Here is a 10,900-nt window from a genome sequence, read left to right as displayed (position 1 = left end):
ATGGGGTTCACAGAGTAAAGTACTGTCCTGAGCAGGAACAGGTTGAGGGTGAAGAGGTCAGAAGCCTGGTGGGCAGGTCATGTTCACACCCAGGTCAAGGCTGGCTGGGTGGACAGAGAGTGTTGGCAGCATTCTCTTCCTGAGGTTTATCCCGGGCCCTGGAGGTGACTCTCATTTCCCCTGGGTGGAGGTCTGTGCAGACACAGGGCTGGGACTGATCCGGGAGCAGAAGGTCCAGTGGGCAGAGGCAGCAGAGACTAGACCCAGGGCCGGGCTTGAGGCCTCGCGACCGGCTGCCGGTCACTGTCATTGCAGAGCTCAACCCAGAACAAGGAGGATTGGCAGATGACCAATGAAGACCTTCGCCCCATGTCCACCAACGAGGGGCAGGTGAGCCTCACCATGGAGGGCCACAGCAGGCCTGAAGTGAGTGTGGCCACTTGGGCGGCTGGGGATCCAGGGCTTGTGGATTGTCGGGGAAGGAGGATTCCTCCCCCAAAGCCTCCCAGGCTCCACAGGCCCCAACCAATCCCGAAGCCGCCCAGGCTCCACAGGCCCCCAACCCCACCGCAGCCCAAGATGGACAGGCAGCTCAAAGTATTCAACTGCAACTGGGAGCTCGGTGCTGAGTTTAAATGGACCCGGCCGGATGACCTGGAACTCAAGGAGGCAGAGCCCAGGGGTGAGAAGGTGGGGGGGGGGATGGGGAGTGGAGTTGCATAGGAGCTTATGGGGAAGGGTCGGTGCCAGACACTCAGGGAGCACCCCCAGAGGCTGTCCAGGAGCAAAGACTGGCCTCAGACTAGTCGTCCGCTGGACTTCCGGGGGAGAGCATGTGCTGTTGCGGGCCCTGGGCTGTGGCTGGGTTCTGTCTCTGGAGGGCACGTGGAAATGCAGGCACGCGGGTGATCTTTTCTCCTCTCACAACTCCAGCACCAGCCCAGGAGGCAGAGCCAGCTGTCGTCCGTCCCAGGGAGCCCGATGCAGGGACAGACCCGGAGGGGTGTCCAGTTCCAGAGGCCCTGCCGCCTCCAGCAGCCGCTGCAGCTGAGGCTCTGGAGCCGGGGCCGGCCTGGGCAGCCTCTCCCGACCTGGCTGAGGCCCCCCCACCCCTGGCTGAAGGACCCTCCCCTGAACCTGCCCTGGTTCCTGCCTCAGGGGAAGAGCTGCCTCAGGACCATCCACCAGGGCCAGCTCCAGAGCTGCTTGTTGAAGGGGCTCAACCTGACGCCTCAGAAGCATTTGCTTTACCCCCACTCATTGACCTTTTTCTTTTATTTTCCTTCTTTCTTATGTTTCTATTTTCTCCTTGGAGGGATTCAGTTTTTACTTTTTTAACGTTTATGAGGTGGGGGCTTTGGGGGTCGTTGCTTTTATCATTTTCTTTTTTTTTGTTCCTAGCCTTTATTTTCCCCTGGCATAATGCATGTTCACTAATAAAGTAAAGTTACTGTTCATATTTTGAATTGTGTCATTCCCGAGCCTGAAGGACACCCCCAACGCTGTGCAGGCACCACCGCTGTCTAGTTGCAGGATGGTCCATCACCCCAAAAGGAACCCTGCCCCAAAGTACACTCTCCCCACTCCTCCTGCCCTGGCAACCCCTGATCTGCTTCCTGTCTCTGCTCCTTCACCTGTTCTGGACGTTTCCTATGAATGGAATCTTCCATAGGTGTCGTTTTGTGTCTGCTCACATGCTTTTGTTTGGTTTTCTCTAAAAGAGCACTTTTGTTCATGTCTGAGGAATAGGGTAGACCCAGAGACGTGGAAGTGGGGTACAGACTGACAACCCTCAGAAGACGGGGTGGTGAGGGGAGGGAAGAGGGAAACCACAGAACTTACATGCATATACGCATAACCAATGGACACGGACAACAAAGCTGGGGTCGGGGTGGGGGGGATGGGGAGGAGGCTGTCAATGGGGGAAAAAAGGAGAAACATCTGTAACAAAAATAAATAAATAAATAGATAGATAGATAGATAGATAGATAGATAGATAGATAGATAAATGCTAATAAAATAAAATAGTATTTTTTGTATTTGAAAGGGAAATCCCAGATGGATTAGAGATCACAGGTAAAAAAAAAAAAAAGAAGCCCTTTTAGTAAGTATGAGCATCATCTTGGGATAGAGACCACTATGCTAAATGGGACCCCAGGGCCAGAAGCCAGTCAGGCCACGGCTGGCTCTTTCTTTGCCCATAATTAGGAAGAAATATAGGCAGAAAGCTGGGAAGACAAACCGCAAGCTGTAAAGCTTTCCTCACAACCCAAGGCCATAGCGAGATTTAGCATCTCGGTTGTACAGAAGACTCTCAAAAGTCAATGTTTTCTAAAGTGACAAAGGGCAAACACAGGACTTCCGAGGAAGGGCAGTGCACACCCCAGGACATGTCAGAAACGCCCGACTTCCCGATGGGGACACACGCACCGTAAACACTGGGGAGAGAGCTTTGTCTCCATCACACTGGCAGCTTCTGGTCTGGTGGCGATCAGCCCTGGGGACAAGGTGAGGAAGCAGAGGCCGCCGCAGGTTCCCTGGAGAGAAGGGGAACGGCCCCTCCTCTGGGAGAACAGTGTCAGGACCTGTCCAATCCCCAGGTGCACCCTACTTCTGGCTGTGCTCACCCTAGGAGATTACCCAACAGGAATTTTTGCACAGTTGTTCAAATTTGTATTTTCAAGACTACCCTTCAGAGGACTGATGAAATAGCCTGAACCTGGGAAATCCACTAATGTCATTGGGAGGAGATGAGATCCACCAATTCTGGTGCACATGGCGGAGGGTCTCTGAGCAGGTCTAAAGTGGGTACAGGCGTCTGTACATGATGACAGATAGAGACCACAGGTGTCCTCTCATGTGAGTGATGTGGAACAACCGTCTGCGTCCAGTATTCCCCCTGTTAGGCACCAAACATATTATTTCAACCGGCAGACATGATAATGAGTCTGCTAGTGATAGACAAACAGAATGAGAGAGGAGGAGCCTGAGAGATACCCACCTAGGCACTCCTGATGGTCACCTATGGGGTACCACTTGCAAATCTTTTATCCTTTCCTTGTTGTGATGTGTAAAGTTTTTATAAAGCATGTATGACTTCAATAGTTCTAACAATATTTAAGTCATATGTTCAAGTCATATGTTCTATATTATCCATTTATAAGTCATCTATGAAGTAAAGTATATTATTTAGTTTTTATTTTTAAAGAATTTAAAACAAAAAAAGTAAAGTTTTATTATAGTAAATAATGAATTCTAAAACAATTCAGAATCAAGTAAAGAACAAAGTCCTTCCAGGTAGGAGAACCCTGACAGGGGTGCTCCCCATTCCAGTCCTTTCCCTGTGTGTGCATGTTATATTGGCATGTGCACATGTGTGTACCTTGTTCCCATGCTCATGTGTGCATGTGTGGGTGTTTGTGAGTGTTCATGTGTGTGCATGTGCCCTTGTAAGTGTTGGGCTAGCAAGATTCTGGAGCATGTGCCCTTCCAAAACCTCATTTCCCTAGGGATGGACACAGCCAGACAATCCTCTTCCTCCTCAGCATTCACTGTTTCATCAGAATTTCTGAAGCCCCTGCTGTGGAACATGAGCCATTTCCATTTTTTCACTCTCACCATCATGCTAAAGGAAACATCTTTATTTATTTAGATGTCTCTAGAAGTGTAGATTCTCAGTCTAATGTAAACACAATTTTAGGTTGTTTGGAGCACTTCCCTACATCCAAGGCTACCTTGTCCAGTTTGCACCTTGTTTGGGAAAGCAGGGGTACCAAGAACTAGGGCAGAGATCTCAGGGAGGGAGGGAGGAGGAGGGATTGGGAGTGGAGGAGATGAAGGTACCTGGGAGTGACATCCCAGTTGGAAGGTCCCATTCATCCTTCCTGTGCCCTGCCCCATGCCCCCCAACACTGCCCCTTGCTCACACCAACACCACCCCGCTCTATAAATCAACTATGCTGAGCAGCCTGGCCCTGCCATCCAAAACACTGGAGGGTCAGGCCCTGCACATTCTGGCCTCCTCCCTTTCCCTCTGAAAGCAGAGCTCTTTCCTCTCTGTCAGGAAAATAGCACTAGGGAAGTTCAGCTAGTCACAGGGACCACTGCATATAGAAAACCCTAAAGACTCCATAAAAAACTACTAGATTTAATAAATAAATTTGGCAAAGTAGCAGGATACAAAATCAACATCTAGAAATCATTGTCATTTTTATACACCAATAATGAATACACAGAAAGAGAAAGTAAAAAAGCAATCCCATTTACCATTGCAACTACAAAAAAATAAGAGGCCTAGGAATAAACTTAACCAAAGAAGTAAAGGACCTGTTTGTAGAAAACTACAGGACATTGAAAAAGAAAATAGAGAAAGATGTTAAAAAGTGGAAGCATATACCTTGTTCATGGATTGGAAGAATTAACATCATTAAAATGTTCACACTACCCAAAGCAATCTATAGATTCAATGCAATCCCCATTAAAATGCTAATGACATATTTCCCAGAACTAGAACAAACACTCCAAAAGTTTATATGGAACCAAAAAAGACCCCTAATAGCCACAGCAATCTTGAAAAAGAAGAACAAAGTAGGGGAGATCATAATACCGATATCCGGTTATACTACAAAGACACTGTAATCAAAATAGCCTGGTTACAGGTACAAGAGCAGGCAGACAGATCAATGGAAAAGAACAGAGAATCCAGAAATTGAACTAAGACATTATGCTCAATTAATATTTCACAAAGGTGGCAAAAGCACACAGTGGAGTAAAGACAGCCTCTTTAATAAATGGTGTTGAGAGAATTGGACAGCTACATGACATGAAGAGAAGAGAAGAGAAGAGAAGAGAAGAGAAGAGAAGAGAAGAGAAGAGAAGAGAAGAGACGAGAAGAGAAGAGGAAGAGAAAGAGAGAAGAAAGAGGAGAGAAGCGAAAAGAGAAGAGAAGAGAGAGGAGAGGGAGAGGGAGAGGGAGAGGGAGAGAGGTGAGAGGGGAGGGAGGAAGAGGATCGAGGGAGAGGGAGAGGAGAGGGAGAGGAGAGTGGACTGAAGAGGGAGAGGAGAGGGGAGGAGAGGGGAGAGGGAGAGAGAGAGAGAGAGAGAGAGAGAGGAGAAGGAAGGAAGGAAGGAAGGAAGGAAAGAAAGAAAGAAAGAAAGAAAGAAAGAAAGAAAGAAAGAAAGAAAGAAAGAAAGAAGGAAGGAAGGAAGGAAGACAGGAAGGAAGGAAGGAAGACAGGAAGGAAAGAAGGAAGACAGGAAGGAAGGAAGGAAGGAAGGAAGACAGGAAGGAAGGAGGGAAGGAGGGAAGGAAAAGGAAGGGAAGGGAAGGGAAGGTAAAGGGGAGGGAAGGGAAGGGAGGGAAGGGAAGGGAAGGGAAGGGAAGGGAAGGGAAGGGAAGGGAAGGGAAGGGAAGGGAAGGGAAGGGAAGGGAAGGGAAGGGAAGGGAAGGGAAGGGAAGGGAAGGGAGGAAGGGAGGAAGGGAGGAAGGGAGGGAGGGAGGGAGGGAGGAAGGAAGGAAGGAAGGAAGGAAGGAAGGAAGGAAGGAAGGAGAAAGGAAGAAGAAAGGGAGGAAGAAAGGAAGGAAGGAAGGAAGAAAGAAAGAAAGAAAGAAATTAGACCAGCAACTTACACCATACACAAAAATAAACTTGGCCAAGATGTCTGATATGGAAGACGATTTCATGTGCGATGATGAAGAGGACTACTACTGGGAATACTCTGAAGATAGTAACTTTGAGCCGAATGTGGATTTGGAAAATCAGTACTATAATTCCAAAGCATTAAAGAACAATGACCCGAAAGCAGCATTAAGCAGTTTCCAAAAGATTTTGGAACTTGAAGGTGAAAAGGAAGAATGGGGCTTTAAAAAACTGACACAAATGATTAAAATTAACTTCAAGCTGACAAACTTTCCAGAGAGGATGAAGAGATATAAACAACTATTGACCTATATTTGAAGTACAGTCACAAGAAATTATTCTGAAAAATCCATTAATTCTATTCTTGATTATATCTCCACTTCTAAACAGATGGATTTAATGCAGGAATTCTACAAAACAACACTGGAAGCTTTAAAAGATGCTAAGAATGATAGACTGTAGTTTAAGACAAACACAAAGCTTGGCAAATTGTATTTAGAACAGGAGGAATGTGGAAAGCTTCAAAAAATTTTATGCCAGTTACATCACTCCTGCCAGACTGATGATGGAGAAAAGGACCTGAAAAAGGGTACACAGTTATTAAAAATATATGCTTTGGATCCCTTTTATTTTTTCTTCAGACAGGAAGAAAAAAATAAAAGGGATCCAAATTGGAAATGAGGAAGTGAAATTGTCATTATTTGCAGATGACATGATATTATATACATAGAAAACCCCAAAGACTCCATCAAAAGTTTACTAGACTTAATAAATGAATTTGGCAAAGTAGCAGGATACAAAATTAATGTCAAGAAATCGATGGCGTTCTTATACACCAATGATGAACTCACAGAAAGAGAAACTAAGAAAACAATCCCATTTACCATTGCGGCAAAAAAATTAAGATACCTAGGAATAAACTTAACCAAAGAAATAAAGGACCTATTTGCAGAAAACTACAGGTCATTGAAAAAAGAAATAGAGGAAGATAAAAAAAGTGGAAGCACATACCCTGTTCATGGATTTGGAGAATTAACATAATTAAAATGTCCATATTACCAAAAGCAATCTATAGATTCAACACAATCCCCATCAAAATACCAACGGTATACTTCACAGAATTAGAACAATTATTTGAAAAGTTCATATGGAACCAAAAAAGGCCTCGAATAGCCACAGCAATCTTGTAAAGGAAGAACAAAGTTGGAGGGATCACATTACCAGATTTCAGGTTGTACTACAAAGCCACTGTAATCAAAACAGCCTGGCACTGGCACAAGAACAGGCATATAGACCAGTGGAACAGAACAGAGAACCCAGAAATGGACTGAAGGCAATATGCTCAATTAATATTTGACAAAGGTGGCAGGAGCATACAGTGGAGTAAGGACAGCCTCTTTAATAAATGGTGCTGGGAAAATTGGACAGCTACTTGCAGAAAAATGAAACTAGACCATCAACTTACACCCTACATGAGAATAAACTCAAAATGGATAAAATACTTAAATGTGACTCATGAATCCATAAAAATCCTAAAAGAGACTGTAGGCAACAACATTTCAGACATCATACACAGCAGAATTTTTACTGACAAATCAACTAAGGCAAATAGAAACAAATGAGAAAATGAACACATGGGACTACATCAAACTCAAAAGCTTCTGCACAGCGAAAGATACAATCATCAAAACGGAAAGGCTACCCACAGTATGGGAGAGCATAATTGCCAATGATATATCAGATAAGGGGTTAATTTTCAATACATATAGAGTGCTCATACAACTCTGCAAAAGGAAGACAAAGAATCCAATTAAAAAATGGGCAGAGGAACTAAATAGACACCTCTCCAAACAGGACATACAAATGGCTAAGAGACATATGAAGAAATGCTCATCATCACTAATCATCAGAGAGATGCAAATTAAAACAACAATGAGGTATCACCTCACACCTGTCAGAATGGGCACCATCAACAAATCATCAAACAACAAGTGTTGGCGAGGGTGTGGAGAAAGAGGGACTCTAGTGCACTGCTGGTGGGAATGCAGACTGGTGCAGCCACCATGGAAAACAATATGGTGTTACCTCAAAAAATTAAAAATTGAACTTCCATTTGACCCAGTGATTCCACCTCTATGAATATACCCTAAGAATCCTGAAACACCAATCAGAAAGAATATATGTACCCCCATGTTTGTAGCAGCACTATTTACAATAGCTAAGATATGGAAACAGCCCAAGTGTCCATCAGTAGACGAATGGATAAAAAAGCAGTGGTACATATACACAATGGAGTACTACGTAGCTGTAAGAAAGAAAGATCTCTTATCCTTTGAGACTACATGGAGTGACCTGGAAAGTATCATCCTAAGTGAAACAAGCCAAACAGAGAAAGACAAGTATCATATGATCTTACTTATTTATGAAATATAATGAACATAACAGTCTGAGGAATAGAGTAGTGCCAGAGACGTGGAAGTGGGGTACAGACTGACAATCCCCAGAAGAGGGGGGTGGTGGAGGAGAGATAAACCACAGAACTTATATGCATGTATGCATGAACAGTGGACATGGACAACAAACTGGGGAAAGGGCAGGAAGGGAGGGGGACAGGGGAATCAGTGGGGGGAAAAGGAGAAACATCTATAACAAAAATTAATTAATAAAAAATATATATGCTTTGGAAATTCAAATGTACACAGTACAGAAAAACAACAAAATCTTAAAGATTTTATGAATAGTCACTTCACATCAAATCTGCCATCTCTCATCCACTGATCATGAGAGTCATCAGAGAATGTGGTGGTAAAATGCACTTGAGAGAAGGTGAATTTGAAAAGGCACACACTGATTTTTTGAAGCCTTCAAGAATTATGATAAATCAGGAAGTCCAAGAACAACAACTTGCTTAAAATATTTGGTCTTAGCAAATATGCTAATGAAATTGGGAATAAATCCATTTGACTCACAGGAGGCCAAACCGTACAAAAATGATCCAGAAATTCTTTCAATAACAAATTTAGTAAGTGCCTATCAGAATAATGATATCACTGAATTTGAAAAGATTCTGAAAACAAATCACAGCAATCATGGACAATCCTTTCATAAGGGAACACACTGAAGACCTTTTGCGAAATGTCAGAATACAAGTACTCATAAAATTAATTAAGCCTTACACAAGAATACATATTCCTTTTATTTCTAAGGATTTAAACATAGATGTAGCTGATGTGGAGAGCTTGCTAGTGCATATTGGATAACACTATTCATTGCCCAATTGATCAAGTGAACCAACTCCTTGAACTGTATCATCAGAAGAGGGGTGGTGCCCAATATGCTGCACTCGATAAATGGACCAACCAATTAAATTCTCTCGACCAGGCTGTAGTCAGTAAAGTGGCTTAAGAAAGAACAAGCTTTTACAGACATACTTAAGGCAACAGTGCAGAGATGTAATTCTTAAAAGAACTGGGAATAGCAAAACTACTGTCGGCTGATGTGTCCTGAAAATTATTGGCATTGTGGCAGAAGTGCTTTTTTTGATCAATTGGTTTGTGTTTTGCTGCTGCATTTATCCCAAGAAAAACAGCTTTAATCTCCAGAAGAAAACCAAAATGCCACGGGATTTATGCTGTATTGACATCTTGCCCAAAACATACGACATCATAGTAATTTGTCATGGGCAACATGACCAAAGAGAAGATTTTTGTCATGATCTTAAATACACTGAGATGCTACTGTTGATTAAATTTAAACATATTTTACCTACAGACATTCTCTCACAAATAACCTGCAGTAACTTCAAATGCATACCCTTTTGAACACTTCCTTTTCTCATGTATAAATTAAAATATTTGCTGCATTTTTTCAAAATGTCAAAACAAAGAATAAACTCAAAATGGATAAAAGACTTAAATGTGACTTGTGAATCCATATAAGTCCTAGAAGAAAATATACGCAAAAAATTTTCAGACATCACATGCAGCAGAATTTTCATTGATACAATGCCTAAGGTAAGAGAAACAAAGGAAAAAAATAATACATGGAACTACATCAAGCTAAAAAGCTTCTGCACGGCAAAAGAAACAAGCATCAAAATAGAAAGGGAACCTACTCATGGGAGAGCATAATTGCCAATGATACATCAGATAAGAGGTGAATTTCCAAAATGTATAGAGTAGTCATACAACTCAACAAAAGGAAGACAAAGAATCCAATTAAGGAATGGGCAAAGGACCTATATAGACACCTCTCTAAACAGGACACACAAATGGCCAAGAGACATATGAAAAAATGCTCAATGTCACTAATCATCAGAGAGATGCAAATTAAAATAACGATAAGGTATCACCTCATACCTGCCAGAATGGCTGCCATCAATAAATCATCAAACAATAAGTGCTGGCAAAGGTGTGGAGAAAAGGGAACTCTAGCACCCTGCTCATGGAAATGCAGACTGGTGCAGCCACTGTAAAAAACAATATGGTATTTCCTCAAAAAATTAAAAATTAAACTGCCATTTGACCCAGTGATCCTACCTCTAGGAATATATCCTAAGAAGCCTGAAACACCAATCAGAGAGAATATATGCACTCCTATGTTCATAGCAGCACTATTTACAATTGCTAAGATCTGGAAACAACCCAACTGTCCATCAATGGATGAGTGGATAAAAAAGTGGTGGTATATATACACAATAGAATACTATGCAGCTCTAAGAAAGAAAGACCTCTTATCCTTTGAGATGACCTGGAGGGACCTGGAGAGTTTTATGCTAAGTGAAATAAGCCAGTCAGAGAAAGGCAAGTATCACGTGATCTCACTTATTTGTGAAAATAATGAACAAAATAGACCCAGAGACATATAAGTAGGGTTCAGACTGACAAACTTCAGAGGAGGGCCAGGGAGGTGGGAAGAAATAAACAAAATAACTTATGCATATAAGCATAACCATGACAACATAACATAGATAACAATGCTGGGGGATGGGTGCAGGAATGGGAGGAGGGTGTCAAAGGGGGAAAAATATTTGTAACAAAAATAAATTGATTAAATAAAAAATAACAATAAAACAAAGGCTATAATAAAAGACAAAAAAGGACACTACATAATTATAAAGACATAAATTTAACAAGAGGATATAACCCTTGTAGAAATTTATGTAAGCAACAAAGGAGCACATATGTTGATGGACATGTAGGGAGAGATCAACAGTAATACAGTCATGGTAGGGGATTTTAACACCTAACTGACATTGATGG

At 42.6% G+C, this 10,900-nt stretch overlaps 1 pseudogene; it reads left to right on the top strand.

The window, feature by feature from the left end:
• The first annotated feature begins 5,657 nt into the window (after positions 1-5,657).
• On the top strand, positions 5,658-9,044 carry LOC118630149 (annotated as a pseudogene).
• The last annotated feature ends 1,856 nt before the right edge of the window (positions 9,045-10,900 follow it).

The sequence above is a fragment of the Molossus molossus genome, unplaced genomic scaffold (genome assembly GCF_014108415.1).
Source record: "Molossus molossus isolate mMolMol1 unplaced genomic scaffold, mMolMol1.p scaffold_m16_p_14, whole genome shotgun sequence".
Lineage (NCBI taxonomy): Eukaryota > Metazoa > Chordata > Mammalia > Chiroptera > Molossidae > Molossus > Molossus molossus.
This window is presented reverse-complemented; position numbering and strand designations above follow the sequence as displayed.